This window comes from Pituophis catenifer, unplaced genomic scaffold (assembly GCF_029215685.1).
Source record: "Pituophis catenifer annectens isolate HBS135680 unplaced genomic scaffold, rPitCat1.0.hap2 SCAF_10, whole genome shotgun sequence".
NCBI lineage: Eukaryota > Metazoa > Chordata > Lepidosauria > Squamata > Colubridae > Pituophis > Pituophis catenifer.
This window is the reverse complement of record NW_027256890.1, coordinates 10,778,623-10,799,630: the sequence shown is the minus strand read 5'-3', so window position 1 is coordinate 10,799,630 and position 21,008 is coordinate 10,778,623. Positions and strand designations below refer to the sequence as shown.

General features: G+C 41.3%; 1 protein-coding gene across 1 annotated transcript in view; it reads left to right on the top strand.

Moving 5' to 3' along the window:
- LOC139322104 (immunoglobulin lambda-1 light chain-like) overlaps positions 1 to 21,008 on the top strand; it is a 526,174-nt gene that overhangs the window by 14,156 nt on the left and 491,010 nt on the right. The gene's annotated exons all lie outside the window — the stretch shown is intronic.

The window sequence follows — 21,008 nt, the reverse complement described above, 5'->3', positions numbered from 1 at the left end:
TTTCCATGTCAAATTCACGTATAAAATAATGTGCATGAAGAAATTGACAAGTTTTCCTGTTCTACAAGCAGCACGGTTTGATTTTTCATTGAGACCTTTTAATTTCTCCTGTTTTCCAAATCTCCTCTATGCAAATGTTTCCTCCGGTCATTGGCTAAACCAGAAGACCTCAAAATGCTTTTGGGGAAGAAAGTTTTCTAGTAGAACCAATGAATGAAGATCTCATTTGCATGAAAGGAGAAAGCAGGAGCATTTAAAGGAAGGAAGGGAGAAGATCTGAAGAAGGTTATAATTTCTTTCCCTAGGATATTCCTTGCCAAAGGTGACCATGGGTTGGGCTGTGATTTTCTTAGCTTTCCTCACTTACTGCACAGGTAAAGTTTTCCTGGACTGGGAGAGGATTTGGTTGTGATTCTCAGAACTTGGTTCCTTGGAAATGGGCAAAGCAAAGGAAGATGCATCAGTTTAACAGTATTTCTTTCTTTTTCTCTCCTCATTCTTTCTCTCCCTACCTTTTTGAAAGGCGTCAATGGTCAGTTAACTTGGGCTCAGCCTCCCTCCAGCTCTGTGTCTCCAGGTGGAACCATTACTCTCCCTTGTACAACAACTGAAGGTTCCTACAGCATCCACTGGTATCAACAGAAATCAGGACAAGGTCCTCGTTTTGTCCACTGTGATGGCTGCAGTAGCAGGGGAGAAGGGATCCCAAATCGGTTCACTGCCACCAGATCTGGGAATTCAGGATCTTTGACCATCACCAATGCACAGGCTGAAGACGAGGCAGATTATTACTGCGGTAGATGGAACAGTGCAACTACCGTGTTGCACGGTGGTGAATTCTTATGGGGAAGTGTGACAAAAACCTTTATTGTTCCTCTTGAGACTGAAACCACGTGCAACATACCTTGATCTGTGACTGGAGACTCCTGAGCTGAAGAGACATGAGAGAAAGAGCTGCAAGTTCATCTCCATCTGCAAAGAAGTCTCTGAATGCCCAGAAAAGGGGACGATGGGCATGGAAGGGTGGATGAGAAGTCCACAGATCCATGGCCTCAGCCCCGCATCCCTGATCTAAGAAGAAATTTTGAAAGGAGAAGACGTAAAATTGGAGAAGATAGAGACGATTGGCAGGATGCTTCAATCCTAGATTGGATGTGGGAGGAAAGGGGCTGTATGAGGACACAGGCTGAAAAGTGGTCCATGGGGCAAGGACCATGATGGATTCAGGAGTATGGAAAAGTGCAGGGAAATCCTACAGATCGGTATGATGGATACAGGAGCATGGATGAGGAAGATGCAGGGGAGGCCCAGGGCATCATCAGCCCCCTCTGGATTGAGCATAAACTACCAAGGGAGAAGATGCAAAATTGGAGGGGTTACAGATGATTGCTTCAACACTAGACTGGATGTGGGAGAAAAGGGATTGTAGAACTCTTCTGAGGAATGGGTACCTCCTTGACCTCAACCTCAAGCACACCACTAAAGTTGAGAAGGACACATCCAGAGAAGATGATGCCCCTGACTTATATGTAATTGATACCTGAAATGTCTTTCTTCAAATCAAAGTATTAAAAGCAAAAAGGGAGGCTTTGTGAAATCTTTTGTAAGAGAGTTAGGAAAGAAGACACATTCTTGTTCTCCTTCCCCTTATCTTTTTTCCTCTTCTTGTTCTGATATTTAAACAGAAGGAAGACGATGGTCCTCAAAGGACAGAAATGCTCCATTTCTTCAGCCCAGGTGGGGATAAGACAGATGTTGCAATATCAGTGGCCAGTAGGGGCTGCTGATGCCCTTTCAAAGTTCTCCAAAAAACGACTTCAGCAAAAGCATGGTCAGATGTAGCTTCAGAAATGTCTCCTCTCTTCCTTTACAGTGTGGGAAGGTGGAAGGCACTGATCTCTCACAGGACACGTGAAATATGCAGGATAAGAGGAAATGGTTAGGTCCACCAACTCTGCTTCTGGTGGCTTCCTCCAAATATATTTAAAAAAAAAAAAGAATATGAGGATTTCTTATGACCTGCCTTAGCTCATCTGTCCAACTGGACTATGGGCCTCCTCATTTCCCTAGGCTGGTGGTTTTACACACTACTGAGATTAAGTGGAGCTGCCCAATTTCATGTACCATTTTCACATTAATTTCACGTATAAAGAAGCGTGTTTGAAGAAATTGACAAGTTTTCCTGTTCTACAAGCAGCACGGTTTCATTTTTAATTGAGACCTTTTAATTCCTCATGTTTTTTTAAAAAAATTTGATTTATATGCCGCCCTTCTCCGGAGACTCAGGGCGGCTTACAATGTGCTAAGCAATAGCCTTCATCCTTTTTTGTATATTTATACAAAGTCAGCTTATTGCCCCCACAAACTGGGTCCTCAATTTACCTACCTTAAAAAGGATGGAAGGCTGAGTCAACCTTAAGCCTTGGCGAGATTCGAACCTGCAGTAATTGCAGACATCTGGTCTTAATAACCAGCTTAATAACAGGGTGCCTTAGACCACTGTACTACAAAGGCTCTTATTTGTTTTCGAAATCTCCTCTATGCAAATGTTTCCTCTGGTCATTGGCTAAACCAGAAGATCTCAAAATGCTTTTGGGGAAGAAAGTTTTCTAGTAGAACCAATGAATGAAGATCTCATTTGCATGAAAGGAGAAAGCAGGAGCATTTAAGGAAAGGAGAGATCTGAAGAAGGTTAACATTTTCTTTCCTAGAAGGATTTTCCTTGCCAAAGGTGACCATGGGTTGGGCTGTGTTCTTCCTTGCACTCCTCACTTACTGCACAGGTAAAGTTTTCCTGGACCAGGAGAGGATTTGGTTGTGATTCTCAGAACTTGGTTCCTTGGAAATGGGCAAAGCAAAGGAAGATGCATCAGTTTAACAGCATTTCTTTCTTTTTCTCTCCTCATTCTTTCTCTCCCTACCTTTTTGAAAGGCGTCAATGGTCAGTTAACTTGGACTCAGCCTCCCTCCAGCTCCGTGTCTCCAGGTGGAACCATTACTCTCCCTTGTACAACAACTGAAGGTTCCTACAGCATCCACTGGTATCAACAGAAATCAGGACAAGGTCCTCGTTTTGTCCACTGTGATGGCTGCAGTAGCAGGGGAGAAGGGATCCCAAATCGGTTCACTGCCACCAGATCTGGGAATTCAGGATCTTTGACCATCACCAATGCACAGGCTGAAGACGAGGCAGATTATTACTGCGGTAGATGGAACAGTGCAACTACCGTGTTGCACGGTGGTGAATTCTTATGGGGAAGTGTGACAAAAACCTTTATTGTTCCTCTTGAGACTGAAACCACGTGCAACATACCTTGATCTGTGACTGGAGACACTTGAGCTGAAGAGACATGAGAGAAAGAGCTGCAAGTTCATCTCCATCTGCAAAGAAGTCTCTGAATGCCCAGAAAAGGGGATGATGAGCATGGGAGGGTGGATGAGAAGCCCACAGATCCATGGCCTCAGCCCCGCATCCCTGATATAAGAAGAAATTTTGAAAGGAGAAGACGTAAAATTGGAGAAGATAGAGACGATTGGCAGGGTGCTTTAACCCTAGATTGGATGTGGGAGGAAAGGGGCTGTATGAGGGCACAGGCTGAAAAGTGGTCCATGGGGCAAGGACCATGATGGATTCAGGAGTATGGAAAAGTGCAGGGAAATCCTACAGATCGGTATGATGGATACAGGAGCATGGATGAGGAAGATGCAGGGGAGGCCCAGGGCATCATCAGCCCGCTCTGGTTTGAGCATAAACTACCAAGGGAGAAGATGCAAAGTTGGAGGGGTTACAGATGATTGCTTAAAACACTAGACTGAATGTGGGAGAAAAGGGATTGTAGAACTCTTCTGAGGAATGGGTACCTCCTTGACCTCAACCTCAAGAACACCACTAAAGTTGAGAAGGACACATCTAGAGAAGATGATGGCCCTGACTTATATGTAATTGATACCTGAAATGTCTTTCTTCAAATCAAAGTATTAAAAGCAACAAGGGAGGCTTTGTGAAATCTTTTGTAAGAGAGTTAGGAAAGAAGACACATTCTTATTCTCCATCCCCTTATCTTTCTTCTCTTCTTGTTCTGATATTTAAAGAGAAGGAAAACGATGGTCCTCAAAGGACAGAAAATGCTCCATTTCTTCAGCCCAGATGGTGATAACACAGATGTTGCAATATCAGCAGCCAGTAGGGGCTGCTGATGCCCTTTCAAAGTTCTCCAACAAAAGCATGATCAGATGTGGCTTCAGAAATGTCTCCTCTCTTCCTCTACAATGTGGGAAGGTGGAAGGCACTGATCCCTCACAGGACACATGAAATATGTAGGATAAGAGGAAATTATTGGGACCACCAACTCTGCTTCTGGTGGCTTCCTCCAAATATATTAAAAAAAAAAAAGAATATGACGATTTCTTATGACCTGCCTTAGCTCATCTGTCCAAATGGACTATGGTCCTCCTCATTTCCCTAGGCTGGTGGTTTTACACACTATTGAGATTAAGTGGAGCTGCCCAACTTCATGTACCATTTTCACATTAATTTCACGTATAAAGAAGCGTGTTTGAAGAAATTGACAAGTTTTCCTGTTCTACAAGCAGCACGGTTTGATTTTTCATTGAGACCTTTTAATTCCTCATGTTTTGTTTTTTTTTAAATTTGATTTATATGCCGCCCTTCTCCGGAGACTCAGGGCGGCTTACAATGTGCTAAGCAATAGCCTTCATCCTTTTTTGTATATTTATACAAAGTCAGCTTATTGCCCCCACAAACTGGGTCCTCAATTTACCTACCTTAGAAAGGATGGAAGGCTGAGTCAACCTTGAGCCTTGGCGAGATTCGAACCTGCAGTAATTGCAGACATCTGGTCTTAATAACCAGCTTAATAACAGGGTGCCTTAGACCACTGTACTACAAAAGCTCTTATTTGTTTTCGAAATCTCCTCTATGCAAATGTTTCCTCTGGTCATTGGCTAAACCAGAAGATCTCAAAATGCTTTTGGGGAAGAAAGTTTTCTAGTAGAACCAATGAATGAAGATCTCATTTGCGTGAAAGGAGAAAGCAGGGGCATTTAAAGAAAGGAAAGGAGAGATCTGAAGAAGGTTAACATTTTCTTTCCTAGAAGGATTTTCCTTGCCAAAGGTGACCATGGGTTGGGCTGTGTTCTTCCTTGCACTCCTCACTTACTGCACAGGTAAAGTTTTCCTGGACTGGGAGAGGATTTGGTTGTGATTCTCAGAACTTGGTTCCTTGGAAATGGGCAAAGCAAAGGAAGATGCACCAGTTTAACAGTATTTCTTTCTTTTTCTCCCCTCATTCTTTCTCTCCCTACCTCATTGAAAGGCGTCAATGGTCAGTTAAGTTGGACTCAGCCTCCCTCCAGCTCCGTGTCTCCAGGTGGAACCATTACTCTCCCTTGTACAACATCTGAAGGTTCTTACAGCATTGGCTGGTATCAACAGAAATCAGGACAAGGTCCTCGTTTTGTCCACTGTGATGGCTGCAGTAGCAGGGGAGAAGGGATCCCAAATCGGTTCACAGCCACCAGATCTGGGAATTCAGGATCTTTGACCATCACCAATGCACAGGCTGAAGACGAGGCAGATTATTACTGCGGTAGATGGAACAGTGCAGTTACCGTGTTGCACGGTGGTAAATTCTTATGGGGAAGTGTGACAAAAACCTTTATTGTTCCTCTTGAGACTGAAACCACGTGCAACATACCTTGATCTGGGACTGGAGACTCCTGAGCTGAAGAGACATGAGAGAAAGAGCTGCAAGTTCATCTCCATCTGCAAAGAAGTCTCTGAATGCCGAGAAAAGGGGATGATGGGCATGGGAGGGTGGATGAGAAGCCCACAGATCCATGGCCTCAGCCCCGCATCCCTGATATAAGAAGAAATTTTGAAAGGAGAAGACGTAAAATTGGAGAAGATAGAGACGATTGGCAGGATGCTTCAACCCTAGATTGGATGTGGGAGGAAAGAGACTGTATGAGGGCACAGGCTGAAAAGTGGTCCATGGGGCAAGGACCATGATGGATTCAGGAGTATGGAAAAGTGCAGGGAAATCCTACAGATCGGTATGATGGATACAGGAGCATGGATGAGGAAGATGCAGGGGAGGCCCAGGGCATCATCAGCCCCCTCTGGATTGAGCATAAACTACCAAGGGAGAAGATGCAAAATTGGAGGGGTTACAGATGATTGCTTCAACACTAGACTGGATGTGGGAGAAAAGGGATTGTAGAACTCTTCTGAGGAATGGGTACCTCCTTGACCTCAACCTCAAGAACACCACTAAAGTTGAGAAGGACACGTCCAGAGAAGATGATGCCCCTGACTTATATGTAATTGATACCTGAAATGTCTTTCTTCAAATCAAAGTATTAAAAGCAACAAGGGAGGCTTTGTGAAATCTTTTGTAAGAGAGTTAGGAAAGAAGACACATTCTTATTCTCCATTCCCTTATCTTTCTTCTCTTCTTGTTCTGATATTTAAAGAGAAGGAAAACGATGGTCCTCAAAGGACAGAAAATGCTCCATTTCTTCAGCCCAGATGGTGATAACACAGATGTTGCAATATCAGCGGCCAGTAGGGGCTGCTGATGCCCTTTCAAAGTTCTCCAACAAAAGCATGATCAGATGTGGCTTCAGAAATGTCTCCTCTCTTCCTCTACAATGTGGGAAGGTGGAAGGCACTGATCCCTCACAGGACACATGAAATATGTAGGATAAGAGGAAATTATTGGGACCACCAACTCTGCTTCTGGTGGCTTCCTCCAAATATATTAAAAAAAAAAAGAATATGACGATTTCTTATGACCTGCCTTAGCTCATCTGTCCAAATGGACTATGGTCCTCCTCATTTCCCTAGGCTGGTGGTTTTACACACTATTGAGATTAAGTGGAGCTGCCCAATTTCATGTACCATTTTCACATTAATTTCACGTATAAAGAAGCGTGTTTGAAGAAATTGACAAGTTTTCCTGTTCTATAAGCAGCACGGTTTGATTTTTCATTGAGACCTTTTAATTCCTCATGTTTTGTTTTGTTTTTAAATTTGATTTATATGCCACCCTTCTCCGGAGACTCAGGGCGGCTTACAATGCGCTAAGCAATAGCCTTCATCCTTTTTTGTATATTTATACAAAGTCAGCTTATTGCCCCCACAAACTGGGTCCTCAATTTACCTACCTTAGAAAGGATGGAAGGCTGAGTCAACCTTGAGCCTTGGCGAGATTCAAACCTGCAATAATTGCAGACATCTGGTCTTAATAACCAGCTTAATAACAGGGTGCCTTAGACCACTGTACTACAAAGGCTCTTATTTGTTTTCCAAATCTCCTCTATGCAAATGTTTCCTCTGGTCATTGGCTAAACCAGAAGATCTCAAAATGCTTTTGGGGAAGAAAGTTTTCTAGTAGAACCAATGAATGAAGATCTCATTTGCGTGAAAGGAGAAAGCAGGGGCATTTAAAGAAAGGAAGGGAGAAGATCTGAAGAAGGTTAACATTTTCTTTCCTAGAAGGATTTTCCTTGCCAAAGTTGACCATGGGTTGGGCTTTGTTCTTCCTTGCACTCCTCATTTACTGCACAGGTAAAGTTTTCCTGGACCGGGAGAGGATTTGGTTGTGATTCTCAGAACTTGGTTCCTTGGAAATGGGCAAAGCAAAGGGAGATGCATCAGTTTAACAGTATTTCTTTCTTTTTCTCCCCTCATTCTTTCTCTCCCTACCTTTTTGAAAGGCGTCAATGGTCAGTTAAGTTGGACTCAGCCTCCCTCCAGCTCCGTGTCTCCAGGTGGAACCATTACTCTCCCTTGTACAACGTCTGAAGGTTCCTACAGCATCCACTGGTATCAACAGAAATCAGGACAAGGTCCTCGTTTTGTCCACTGTCATGGCTGCAGCAGGGGAGAAGGGATCCCAAATCGGTTCACAGCCACCGGATCTCGGAATTCAGGAACTTTGACCATCACCAATGCGCAGGCTGAAGACGAGGCAGATTATTATTGTGGTAGATGGAACGGTGCACTTACCCTGTTGCACGGTGGTGAATTCTTATGGGGAAGTGTGACAAAAACCTTTATCCTTCCTCTTGAGACTGAAACCACATGCAACATACCTTGATCTATGACTGGAGACTCCTGAGCTGAAGAGACATGAGAGAAAGAGCTGCAAGTTCATCTCCATCTGCAAAGAAGTCTCTGAATGCTCAGAAAAGGGGATGATGGGCATGGGAGTGTGGACGAGAAGGGTGCAGGGAAGCCCACAGATCCATGGCCTCAACCCTCCGTCCCTGATATAAGTAGAAATTTTGAAAGGAGAAGATGTAAAATTGGAGAAGCCAGAGATTGGACATATGATTGACTGGAATGGTAGAGGGTTGGACTAGAAGACCTCTAAGGTCCCTTGCAACTCTGCTAATCTGTTAATCTCTACCTAAAAATGACTTTTCAAAAATCGAAGTCAGATTCACATTCACGTGTGTTTCTTTTAGATTAGATGATGAATAGATGATTACCACCCATTAAATGTCCTTATCAGGAGAGATAAATCCTTTCATGGAAACGTGAATCTTTTCTGATGAACAGGTGCCTTCAACTCAACCTCAGGCCCACCATGGGACTAGAGATGTAGAAGGAGGGAAACCACAAACTTAGATGAAATCTCTACCTCTTTCTTCACATCAAAGGGTTAAAAAGAACAAGGGAGGCCTTGCGGAATCTCCTGTGAGAGAATTAAGGCACATTTTATTCCCTTCAATTTTCCACTTATTTATTTTCCCCTCCTTCTTCTGGTTTTTGAGGAGAAGGGAGATGATGGTTCCCAAAGGATGACTAGGTGGCTGAGTGGCTAAGACACAGAGCTTGTCGATCATAAAGGTCAGCAGTTCGGCGGTTCGAATCCCTAGTATAGATCTCCTACATGAACTGCGTTGGACAAGATGACCTCTTAGGTCCCTTCCAACTCTGTTACTGGATGGCAAATGCTGCATTTCTTCAGCCCAGGTGGGGGTAACACAGGTGCTGCAATATCTGTGCCCAATAGGGGTTGCTTCTGCTCTTTTGGTTCTCCAAAAAACGACTTAAACCCAAGGGCAGTCAGATGTGGTTCCTCCAACGTCTAGTCTCTTCCTCTCCTGTAAGGGAGAGAGGAGGCCACTGATCCTTCACATAAGAGGTGAAATAGGAGAAGTGAAAAGGAAACAGTTCAGTCCAACAACTATGCTTCAGGTGACCTGTTCCAAAAATTAAAACAAATGAATAAAAGAATATGAGGACACAAGCAGCACGTTTGGTTTTTAGTCGAGATCTTTTAATTCCTCGTGTTTCCAAATCTCCTCTATGCAAATGTTTCCTCTGGTCATTGGCTAAACCAGAAGACCTCAAAATCATTTTGGGGAAGAAAGTTGTCTGGTAGAACCAATGAACGAAGATCTCATTTGCATGGAGAGATGAAACCAAAGCATTTAAGGAAAGGCAAGGAGAAGACCTGAAGAAGGTTATAATTTTTTCCCGTAGAAGGATAGTCCTTGCCAAGGTTGACCATGGATTGGACTGTGATTTTCTTACCACTCCTCGCTTACTGTGCAGGTAAAATTTTCCTGGACCAAGAGAGAATTTGGCTGTGATTCTCATAAGAACAGGTTTCCTTGGAAATGGTGCAGAGTGAAGGAAAGTGCATCAGTTAACAGTATATTTCTTTCTTTTTCTCCCCTCATTCTTTTCCTCACTACTTCACACCATTATTTAAAGGCATTGATGGTCAGTCCACTTGGACTCAGCCTCTCTCCAGCTCCGTGTCCCTGAGTGAAACCATCACACTCTCCTGCACAACTCAGAGTCCCCACAGGATTGACTGGCATCAACAGAAAGCAGGACAAGGTCCTCGTTTTGTCCACTGTGACGGCTGCAGCAGGGGAGAAGGGATCCCAAATCGGTTGACTGCCACCCAGTCTGGGACCACAGGATCTTTGACCATCACCAATGCCCAGGCTGAAGATGAGGCAACTTATTATTGCGGTAGCTGGAACAGTGCAGGCAACATGTTCCACAGTGATGAATTCTTATGGGGAAGTGTGACAAAAGCCTTCATTCTTCCTCTTGAGACTGAAACCACATGCAACATACCTTGATCTATGACTGGGGAGACATGAACTGATGAAGCAGGACAGAAATCCCTGCAAATTCATCGCCTTCTGCATGGAAATCTCTCAATGCCCAGGAAGGGGGATGATGGGGACGGGAGTGTTGAGGAAAAGGGTGCAGGGAACCCCAATAGATCCTTGGCCTGGAGTTCCTCCTGTGCTATAAATCCAAATATTGAAAGGAGAAGACGTTAACATTGGAGAAGCTAGAGATGATTTGCAGGTGCTTCAACACTTGCTTGAAAGTGGGATAAAAGGGACTGTTTTGAGACACAGGCTAAAAAATGGTTCCTGGGGCATTTTTGTGCCAGGGCTAAAGGATGTTAAGATTAACAATTTGTAAAGATTTTCACATTCATGCGTGTTTCTTTTAGATTAGATGATGAACTATACTTAAGGTAAAGGTAAATGTTCCACTCTCACGTATGTTCTAGTCGTTCCGAACTCTAGGGGGCAGTGCTTATCTCTGTTTCAAAGCTGAAGAGCCAGCACTGCCTGAAGACGTCTCCGTGGTCATGTGGCCGGCATGACTCAACCTCAAAGGCGCACGGAACGCTGTTCCCTTCCCACCAAAGGTGGTCCCTATTTTTCTACTTGCATTTTTTACCTGCTTTCGAACTGCTAGGTTGGCAGAAGCTAGGACAAGTCATGGGAGCTCATCCCGTTACGCGGCACTAGGGATTTGATCCACTGAACTCTCGACCTTTCGATTGACAAGCTCAGCTTCTTAGTCACTGAGCCACTGCGTCTTACTTACTTACCTTACTTACTTACTTACTTACTTACTTACTTACTTACCACCTATTAAATGTTCTTATCAGGAGAAATAAATAATTTCATGGAAACATAAATCTTTTCTGATGATCAGGTACCTCCTTTACCTCAGCCCACCATGAAACTGGAGATGTAGAAGTAAACTATATTGATATTTATTAGAACAAGATATGATTGAGGAACAGGTGAAAGAAACGATGATAATTTGGTCTAAATATTTTGGGCACAATATCGATTTGGACAATTGGTAAAGTTTATGGGAAAAAATTTAAAAATCACACTAGCAACTTCCTACAAGGAAAACCTTTATAAGATGTTCTACAGGTGGCACCTCCCCTCCACAAGATTAGCACGAATGAATAAGGGGAAATCCTCGACATGCTGGAAGTGTGGAGAGACCGTTGGGAATTACTAACACATGTGGTGGGAATGCCCAAAGGCACAACAATTTTGGAATTTACTAAAGAACTGGCGGGAAGAAATTTTGCTAACATATAGAGGTCAAACTGGAATTTTTCTTATTGGGAATTATAGAAAGAAAATATAAGAAAGATACAAATTATTTATTACTGCATATAGTCATGACTTAAAACGACTTAAACCAAAGGACAGTCAGATGTGGTTCCTGCAATGTCTAGTCTCTTCCTCTATTGTAAGGGAGAGAGTAGGCTACTCATCCCTCACGTAAGAGGTGAAATTGGAAAAGATAAAAGGAAATAGTTTGGTCCAACAAATATACTTCAGGGGACCTGTTCCAAAAAAAAAAAAAAAAAAAAAGAATATGAGGATTTCTTAAGACCTGGTTAGCCCATGTATCCAAAAGGACTATGGTCCTCCTCCTTTTCCCTAGACTTGTGGTTTTATATGCGATTGAGGTTGAGTTACATAACTACATGTATCATGTCCATGTCAAATTCACATATAATTAAATGGTGTGTCTGCAGAAATATATCCCTGTGCCTCAAGCAGCAGAGTGTGATTTTTAATTGAGACCTATTAATTCCTCCCAGTTTCCAAATCTCCTGTATGCAAATGTTTTCTCTGGTCATTGGTGACACCAGAAGACATCAAAATGGTTTTGAGGAAGAAAGTTTTCTAGGAGAACCAATGAGGGCAGATCTCATTTGCATGAAAGGAGAAAGCAGGGGCATTTAAGGAAAGGAAGGGAGAGATCTGAAGAAGGTAGTAATTTTCCTCCTTAGAAGGATACTCCTTGCCAAGGTTGACCATGGGTTGGGCTGTGATTTTCTTAGCACTCTTCATTTACTGCACAGGTAAAGTTTTCATGGTCCTAGTCCTTTTGAGTTAATAAAAACATGGTACCCTGAAATATATGGTACCCTCAATAATGAAGTGGATCACAGATATGGTATTTTTTCCTTTACTTCACCGCTCTCTTTCTCCCGTTTAAAGGTATTGACTGTCAAGAAAGTTGGATACAGCCTCCCTCCAGCTCTGTGTCCCCAGGTGGAACCATTACGATTTCCTGCATAACCCAGGTTACTGGTAGCATTGACTGGTATCAACAGAAACCAGGAAAAGGCCCTCATTTTGTCCACTGTGACGGCTGCAGCAGGGGAGAAGGGATCCCAAATCGGTTCACTGCCACCAGATCTGGGACTACAGGATCTTTAAGCATCACCAATGCACAGGCTGAAGACGAGGCTGATTATTATTGTGGTAGATGGAGCAGTGCAGGCAACGCGTTCCACAGTGATTAATTCTTATGGGGAAGTGTGACAAAAACCTCCTCTCTGCCCCTTCAACCTGAAACAAGAAGCAACATACTTTGACTGGGGATTGGATGTACTTGAACTGAAAAGACAGGAGAGAAACTTCTGCTGGCTCATTTCCATCTGCAAGGAAGCCTCTCTGTCCCCATCAAGGGGGATGATGGATACCGGAGCATGGAAGAGGAAGATGCAGGGGAGGCCCAGGGCATCATCAGCCCCCTCTGGTTTGAGCATAAACTAGCAAGGGAGAAGATGCAAAATTGGAGGGGCTACAGATGATTGGCAGGTGCTTCAACACTAGACTGAATGTGGGAGAAAAGGGATTGTAGAACTCTTCTGAGGAATGGGTACCTCCTTGACATCAACCTCAAGCACACCACTAAAGTTGAGAAGGACACATCTAGAGAAGATGATGGCCCTGAGTTATATGTAATTGATACCTGAAATGTCTTTCTTCAAATCAGAGTATTAAAAGCAACAAGGGAGGCTTAGTGAAATCTTTTGTAAGAGAGTTAGGAAAGAAGGCACATTCTTCTTCTCCTTCCTCTTATCTTTCTTCTCTTCTTTTTCTGATATTTAAACAGAAGGAAGACGATGGTCCTCAAAGGACAGAAATGCTCCATTTCTTCAGGCCAGGTGGAGATAAGACAGATGTTGCAATATCAGCGGCCAGTAGGGGCTGCTGATGCCCTTTCAAAGTTCTCCAAAAAATAACTTCAGCAAAAGCATGGTCAGATGTGGCTCCTGAAATGTCTCCTCTCTTCCTCTCCATTAAATGAAGGAGGAAGGAGCTGATCTGTCACACAACACATGAAATATGCAGGAAAAGAGGAAATGTTTGGGACCACCAACTCTGCTTCCGGTGGCTTCCTCCAAATATATTTTTTTAAAAAAAAATATGAGGATTTCTTATGACCTGCCTTAGCTCACCTGTTCAAATGGACTATGGTCCTCCTCATTTCCCTAGGCTGGTGGTTTTACACACTATTCAGATTAAGTGGAGCTGCCCAATTTCATGTACCATTTGCAAGTTAATTTCACGTATAAAGAAGCGTGTTTGAAGAAATTGACAAGTTTTCCTGTTCTACAAGCAGCACGGTTTGACTTTTAATTGAGACCTTTTAATTCCTCCCCGTTTCCAAATCTCCTATATGCAAATCTTTCCTCTAGTCATTGGTTAAACCAGAAGACATCAAAATGGTTTTGGGGAAGAAAGTTTTCTAGGAGAACCAATGAGGGCAGATCTCATTTGCATGAAAGGAGAAAGCAGGAGCATTTAAGGGAAGGAAGGGAGAAGATCTGAAGAAGGTTAAAATTTCTTTCCCTAAAAGAATATTCCTTGCCAAAGTTGACCATGAGTTGGGCTGTGATTTTCTTAGCACTCCTCACTTACTGCACAGGTAAATCTTTCCTGGAGCAAGAGAGGATTTGGCTGTGATTCTCATAAGAAAAGCTTTCCTTGGAAATGATCAAAGCAAAGGAAGATGCATCAGTTTAACTATATTTCTTCCTTTTTTTCCCTCACTCTTTCCTTTCCTATCTCCCACCATTATTTAAAGGCATCGATGGTCAGTCCGCTTGGACTCAGCCTCCCTCCAGCTCCGTGTCCCCAGGTGGAACCATCACACTCTCCTGCACAACTCAGAGTACCAACTACATTGGCTGGTATCAACAGAAACCAGGAAAAGGCCCTCGTTTCGTCCACTGTGATGTCTGCAACAGGGGAGAAGGGATCCCAGATCGGTTCACTGCCACCAGAAGTGGGAGTACAGGATCTCTGGCCATCACCAATGCCCAGGCTGAAGACGAGGCAGATTATTTCTGCGGTAGCTGGAACAGTGGAGCTACCGTGTTGCACGGTGGTGAATTCTTATGGGGAAGTGTGACAAAAACCTCCTCTCTGCCTCTTCAGCTTGAAACCACATGCAACATACCTTGTTCTATGACTGGGGACACATGAGCTGATGATGCAGGATAGAAACTTCCTGCAAATTCATCACCTTCTGCAGAGAAATCTCTCAATGCCCAGGAAGGGGGATAGTGGGCCCAGGAGTGTGGATGAGAAGGGTGCAGGGAAGTCTAGAGATCCTTGGCCTCAGTTCCTCCTGTGCTATAAGTCCAAATATTGAAAGAAGAAGACATTAACAATGGAGAAGCTAGAGATAAATTGAAGGTCCTTCAACACTTGCTTGGAGGTGGGATAAAATGGACTGTATGAGGACACAGGTTAAAAAGGGGTCATCTTTGTGCCAATATATAGGATGTTGGGATGAACACTTGGTAAAGATTTGCACGCTCATGTGTGATTTTCCTACATCAGATATTGAATGTTACAGTCCATGTGCTAAATGTTCTTACCAGGAGAAAAACTGGCACTGAAAAGATGAAACTCACCTGATGAATAGGTACGTCCTTTACCTCAACCAAAGGTACAGTATAAAGTTGATAAAGAGAATGTTGCAATATTTTCAGGATCAGACTCAATAATAATAGTAGTAATTAAAGGTTTAAATATATTTCCTTTTATTTACAATAGGCATTCTATATTCACTGAATATTCACAGATAGAAGCAAGGAAAAGGGTGAAGGTGGCTCCTTATATATACAATGGGTGGAGCCATGAGTGGGAGTGGTGAATTATGAATACATTAAGAATTGAAGAATAAGTTAACCCCTGATATCCCATTCATATACTATTTACACATTAGGGAATAAGGCATTTACATCTGACAAATCCCCCTCTAAATGCCGATTCGCTATACAACACCAGTTACATTCAGATTCAGGACAATACAAGACATACAATTTAGAAGTTAAATATTTGTGCTGTTTAGAAGGTAAAGGCTTTGTCAATATGTCAGCTAATTGTTCCGAAGTATCACAATGCACTGCTTTGATAAATCCATCTTGAGACAATTGTCTCACATGTCTATTTTTATGTCTATATGCCTGGACCTCTGTCCAATGGCATCGGATCTAGATATTTCAATGGCTGCTTTATTGTCTTCATGCATAACAAAAGGCAAAGCAGGTTTTTTCCAAACATCTGAAATTAAATCATTAAACCATACAAGGTTATTTGCAGCTTTGGATAAACAAACATATTCCGCTTCTGTCGTTGAAGTGGCTACTAGTTCTTGTTTACCAGTGTACCAGTAAACTGGACAGTCATTTAAGAGAAAAATATAACCAGAAGTACTTTTTCTGCATGATACGTCTCCAGCCCAATCCGCATCTGCGTAACATGCAAGCTTTGGTTCTTTATTATCACTAGGCTCTAATACTAAGCAAAAATCTAATGTATTTTTCAGATATCTTAAAATTCTTTTAACAGCTTCCCAGTGATACATTGTTGGTTTGCTGACGTGTCTGGATAATAAATTAAGTGGTAAGGCGATATCTGGTCTAGTCCAATTAGATATATAAAGAAGCGAGCCTATAATTGATCTATAAAATGTGTTATCCTTGAATTCAGGAGAAGATTCATCAGTATTTCTAAGAAAATCAGTTTGCATAGGAGTGTCACATGGTTTGGCATTGTTTAAATTGCATTTATTTAGAAGTTCAATAATCTTATCTCTCTGGGTAAGTTTGAATCCCCTTCTAGTCTTATTAATTTGGACACCAAGATATTTGTTCACTTTACCTAGAGATTTCAACGAGAAATGTTCATTTAGCTTATTTACAAAAGTTTCTCTTCTCTCTTTGTGTTTTCCTATATATAAAATGTCATCTACATAAATCAATACAAATTCAACGTAGTCATCACCCTTTTTGACAAAGAAACAGTTATCAGCAGTGGTAGCGTTGAAATCCATGGTCTTAAGTACTTTTACTAAACAATCATACCATCTTTTACCAGATTGTTTTAATCCGTATAAACTCTTGTTCAATAGCCAAATTTCATTTTTGTTGGTATATTGACTGTGAGGTGCTCTTACATATATTTCCTTATCTAGTTTTGCGTGTAGATACGCAGTCTGTATGTCATATTGAAATACATCAAGATTGAGTGCAGATGCTACTACTAGAGCTGTTTTGACACTCTCTGTTCTTACTGTGGGGGAATACGTGTCAGTATAGTCCTCCGGATATTTTTGTGCATAACCTTGTGCAACTAATCTAGCCTTGTATAGAGTATTGCCTCCTTCTAGGTTCTTAATTTTATATATCCACCTGGTACCAATAATTGTTTTATCTTTAGGTGCAATTGCAGGTGTAAATACATTTAATCCTTGTAAGCTTTCCATCTCTTTTTTCATAGCTAGTTCCCATTTTTCTTTTTCTTCACGAGGAAGTTTTAACACTTCCTCATATGTATTAGGTGTTATTGATTCACCATCCATATGCATTATGTAATCTCTGTATTTATTTGGCATTTGATTTCTGTTGTTCCTAATGGCTCTTTCAGGTTTGCTATTGTTATCATGCAAATATCTTGCTTCCTTTTTCGTTAATGTGTCTGTCTTTATTTTGTGTTGACTATTTGTCCAAGTTTTGGTTTTGCTTTTATATTTGTTGGTATTTTGTTTTTCTATGTTCCCTTCCTCATGAGATTTTGTATCTTTGCATTTATTTGGAAATATTTCATTAAGATGTAATTTAGACCAGTTGGCCTGTTCATGGAACACAGCTGTTCTGGAAACTATAAATTTGTTATTATTATCAATGAATCTGTACCCTTTGGTGCCAGTTTCATATCCCATAAATCTGAGTCTTCTGGATACGTTTTCTCCCTTTCTTCTCAACTGTTTGGGTATGTGTACGTCTGCAGTGACTCCAAATATGTGCATGTGTGCTAATTTTGGTTTCCTATTATACATTACTTCATATGGTGTCTTATTTACAATACTGGACCAGGTTCTATTTTGTGTGTAATTTGAATAATGTAAGGCTTCTGACCAAAATTGTTTGCTTAAGCCAGCATCCTCCAATGTGCACCTAATCATGGTTTGTAATGTGGAATTCTTCCTCTCTACAATCCCGTTCTGAAACGCAGAAAATGGACTAGACGTGTAATGTAGCATCCCTCTATCCTTTAACCATTGGGAGAATTCTTTAGACATGAATTCACATCCCCTATCTGTCATAATTTGTTTTATTCTGATATTGTGTTGTGTTTCTATGCGTTTGTAAAATTCCTTAAATTTTTGAAAGGTTTCATCCTTGTGTTTTAATGTGTAGACAAACCCATAGCGGCTATAATCGTCTACTATTGTCAGGAAGTAACGTTTTCTATAAGTGATTGATGGAGTTAATGGGCCAACTAGGTCCATGTGTACTAAGTCAAAAATTTTGTTAGTTGATCTAGTAGATTTTCTTGGCCTGGGACTAGTTTTTAGTTTTGTAGATTTACATACTGAGCATTCCAAATAGTTTTCACAATTTTTTATTTTGACACCTTCTGCGTGTTCAGTCATTTTTTGTACTACAGGAAAACTTGCATGTCCTAACTTCCTATGTAAGATGTGAGCACACTCATCATGAATTGGCTTACCTATTTTTGGTTTTTTTTCATTGTGTGCATCTGCGTGATCATGAGATATTTTACATTCATCATTGTCACTGTTACTAATATTTTCATCATCTGCTTCAATACAATCTTCCATATTTGAATCAATGTTATGCAACCATTTTTCTTTTGTTATCAGATAGGGTAGGCCTCCTTTAATTATCACAGTGCCTACGTTTATTTTATTCTTCTCTAAAGTCGCTTTTCCTTTTGAGAAAACTATATTAATGTCAGAATCTCTACTTAGTTTTATGGCACTTAGTATGTTATGAGGTATTTCAGGTATTAACAATACCCCCTCTATTTTTCCTAGACCAGGCAAGGTTACATTCCCTCTGCCTAATACTTGAACCTTTTCTTGGTTAGCTACCTTTATTACAAATTTATCTTCTGTAAATGAAGACAATATATTTTTGTTATTAGTGGTGTGATTAGTTGCTCCAGAATCAATAAGCCAATTATTGTTCTCATTTTGTTGTATTTTAGTGTTGTCTTGTTTATTTAGTCCATTCAGTGAACCAGATTTTCTCTCTTTTGAATTTTCTCTGCCCCCTCTATTTTCTCTGTAATTTGGTGGGCTTCTATATCTATGTCTATCTATGGAAGACTGTCTATAATTGTATTTGTTCCTATATTCTGACCTATGTCTTTCCTTTGAAATTTTGGGACAATCTCTTCTATTGTGTTCCCTGGATCCACAATTGTGACATTTAAATGCTTCATTATATTTTTCTTGGAAAGCTACTTTCCTAAAAGGTTTGTGTTCTGTGTGATTGCTAGAACGATTTTTTCTTGAATTGTCTTCTGCTATTAATTTGTTGGATAGACTTTCTATGGATAAATATCCTAGATTGATAGTGTCTAAATGTGACATAAAACTATCCCATGATGAATCAAGTGAGTTGATAATAACACTTTTCATAGTTTGGTCTGAAATCACCTCCCCCCTCAAATGCAGCTCAGCTCTTATTTTGTTTAAAGATATTAAATGCTCACTTATGGAAACCCCTGGCTTTACCCTAGATGAAAAGAAATCCTTAGACATTCTTGTGGTGGTAGCTACGCTGTCGCTGTGAAACAAATTAAACATGCATTGAATAATTTCTGAAACAGTCAAATTCGGTTTGATGCTATGATACATTGCAGGAGACACACTAGATATTATTAAGAAAAATGCTCTATGGTGTAAACAATCTATTTTTAAAGTCCAAGGTCTTCTTGGGGGACTAGTGATAAAAAATAGTAAGTTTTCCTTCATAAAGACAACCTGGAGCTGTTGATACCATTCTTGCAAATTAACGCCATCAACCCTTAGTTTTGGGAAGTCACTGGGTAAATTTCCCACATTATTTTGTCCATTACTTACAACCTGAGGTAGTCCGTGGTCTCGCAAGTGTAGGAAATTGCAAAACGGCATGGGGATGCTCGCAACGAGTCTGCGTGGTTCTCTCGCCAGTTCATGTCTTTCCGGACCATCTACGTAGTTTCGCGCATGCGCGTTGTTCATTTCTTCTTTGGCATCGTCGTGGAAGGTTCTCTCCATTGCGGCTCGCTCGCTCTGCTCCTCTCCAGACGAGTCGGTCTCCGGTTCGGCCTTGGGAGTTCTGATGACGGCGGCTGCTCTTCTTTTTCTTTTGGGGACGTTGGCACTTGCTTCGTTCTGTGGTGTAGGGCGGAATCGACAAGGCTCTCTGGGTTCGGGCGTCGTCGCTCTCGAAGTCAGGATGGGAGCGCGCAGGTTTTGAGGTATCGGCTTGCTCGCTTGCTTCTTCGGTGGCACTTTGGTAATTTTTAATTTTGGCCCAAATGCAGCAAAAAGCGTTTTCATTGCTGACTTTACTTGGGATCTCGTTGAGTCATCTTCACTCTCTGATTCTGGCTCTTCCGAGGAGTTTGAATTCTCTTTTTCATTTTCGTTGTCTGATAACGTTTTTCGCGCCAGAAATTTTGAACTGAGCATTTTGATTGGCTCTGCTTCGCTCACCTTGGAGGCCTGTTGAAACCAAGATGGCTGCCATTCAAAATTTCGCGCGGGATCACATTTTTTCTTCTTCGTAATGACTTTCTCTGTAGTCATATCACTCACAATTTTTGGGTCTTTAGACTTCTCATTAGTGATGTTTTTCTCTCTCGCTGCTCCGCTGTTCTTCAGCATTTCTTGGAGGTTCGCGATGAGGCTTTCATCATTCTTCTGGCTTTTTAATAGTTTTAATATCTCTGACCTGAGTTCATTATTCTCTATTTCGATTTCCTCCTGGTCATCATTTTCATCTATTATTTCTTCGTCTTCAGTGGTGTATTCTTCGGATTCTCTCGAAATTGCGTTTGTGGATTCGTTGATTATTTCTTGTTCTGTTTCCATTTCTTTGCTGTAGGCCCTGGTGTTGGGCCTATCTTTCTTAGACATTTTTAAGTTTTTATTGAGTCAATAAACCATCCTCTGCTACCAGATTGTTGCAATATTTTCAGGATCAGACTCAATAATAATAGTAGTAATTAAAGGTTTAAATATATTTCCTTTTATTTACAATAGGCATTCTATATTCACTGAATATTCACAGATAGAAGCAAGGAAAAGGGTGAAGGTGGCTCCTTATATATACAATGGGTGGAGCCATGAGTGGGAGTGGTGAATTATGAATACATTAAGAATTGAAGAATAAGTTAACCCCTGATATCCCATTCATATACTATTTACACATTAGGGAATAAGGCATTTACATCTGACAGAGAATCCTAGAGAATCCTGATGCACAGACATATATATATATAATCACCATTATTTTCATTTAACACCCCTTGAAGGGTGAAATCTGGGCAACTGAATGGAGCTAGTAGAGTGTTTT